Source organism: Acyrthosiphon pisum, unplaced genomic scaffold (genome assembly GCF_005508785.2).
Source record: "Acyrthosiphon pisum isolate AL4f unplaced genomic scaffold, pea_aphid_22Mar2018_4r6ur Scaffold_21454;HRSCAF=24031, whole genome shotgun sequence".
Taxonomy (NCBI): domain Eukaryota; kingdom Metazoa; phylum Arthropoda; class Insecta; order Hemiptera; family Aphididae; genus Acyrthosiphon; species Acyrthosiphon pisum.
In genome coordinates this window covers 13,790-15,719 of record NW_021770923.1, presented here as the reverse complement: position 1 = coordinate 15,719, position 1,930 = coordinate 13,790, and positions in this window count along the sequence as shown.

Genomic DNA, 1,930 nt, shown 5'->3' with positions numbered 1-1,930 from the left:
TTTTCTACATAAAGGCTTATAGGTAATTATTATTTAATAATAATTTGTTGGTCGAAAAGGGAATCGACCTTTTTCAAAATTTGGCCGAAAAGGGAAGGGTACGTTTTTGGTCGAAAAGTGTCTCGCCCCCTATACCTATACCTAAAATTCAGATGAACATAATAATATATGCGTACCTACCTAGTATCTATATAATACATTCATAGGGATAGGTATCAATTCAAATATTGTACGCTAGAGATGTGAGCTTGACAATTTTCATATGAACAATTTCTTTTTCATTGCAATTTTTCTGAAAATTTTTAACTTTCTTGGAACAATTTGGAAATATTAGTTTTAATGTATTTTTTTTGACTTAATTAACTTTTGAGGCTGTGGGTTGGTGTCACGTGCACCACAGTTGTTTATTTTGTTGGTTATCAACACTTGAATCTAATACAGTTGAAAATAAGTAAATAATATATTAATATCATTGAATATATATAATATTATAAACATAATACCTACTCAATAATAATATCGATGGTTCTGTGATTGTTATGAGCTTATGTCTGCATGAGTGCTTACTGTTTTGACTTTTATGTAATATAAAAAAGTTAAATGTTTAATGATTAGTGTACTTATAGACAGTAGACACTAGTGTGTGATAATTGACGTTGCATAATGGCTAAGTAGTTACTAATAAGTAACGATGAATAAGAGTCTGTTAGATTAAAAATAGTTACTACTTTGTGATATATTATATTTTCAAGTTTAAATATATTCAAATATTTAAAAAAAATTGACTGTTTCATTTTTATTACATAGTAACAAGTATAACGTCAGAGTCAAACAAAAAACTTATAATAAAAAAAAAAAACTATGATATTAATATTATGATGATCTTGTTAATTATCTTTTTTTTAAATTTTTTATAAATTAAATTATTATTATTTATATAAAAATTAAATTTGGCTTGTTGTCTTGTGTTAAAAGTAGATAGAATATAATTAGTAATAAAATGTACTTTGGGAAAATTTTGGAAATTACCTACCAGTACTCAAGCAATAAATGATTACAAAAAAAATCAAAAAATCAATAACTGTAGCAAAATGGTTATATCTACATTCAACATTTATACTGAAGTAAAAATACATTTTAAATAAAAGAAAAAAATGCATATTTATTACCGAGATAAATATTATACATTGATATAGGTAGGTATCTGGTATATATTGTAATATATTAATATATATTTAATGATTTGCATTTTGTATTCAATTTTTCTATATTATGTTTAATAGAATAATACCAATATAATATTAAAATGGGTAAATGGTAATAAAAGTACATAGTTTTAAATATGTTATGAAGTTTAAATATACTATAACTATATAATATCAAAAGATTTATTTTATAAGAAATTAATATTATAAATTAAGAAATTTTCATGAAAATGTACACTAATTGTACCTATACATAATCAATAATAATTATTATTGAAGGAAATTAAAATAATCAAGTCTGTACAACCGTCCATTATACCTGAAAATTCTTAAAATATTAGCTAGTTAATAATATGACCTTCGAAATGCTTGTCGAAATGTATTTATGACTTATAAAGCACTTGGATCAATATCTTCACTCTTCAGCATCTGCAGTAAATAAGCTATTTGAAGTGGAATTGCTAAGTAGGTAATTAGTTAGTTACTAATACAATGATATTATATCATTGAATTCAAATTTAACACCATCCATTACAGTGATTCACTTATTGTAACCTACTGTAAAGTAGAGTAACACCCACTTTCCACCTGCTATACGCTGTTCAGTTTTCACACAGACGTACAAGGTGGAAAATGGAAATAAATAAACTCATATTTGTACCTACTCATCTGTCAAATTGGTAATTCAATAAAAGTTTAAAATAGACAGGTACAATAAATAAGAA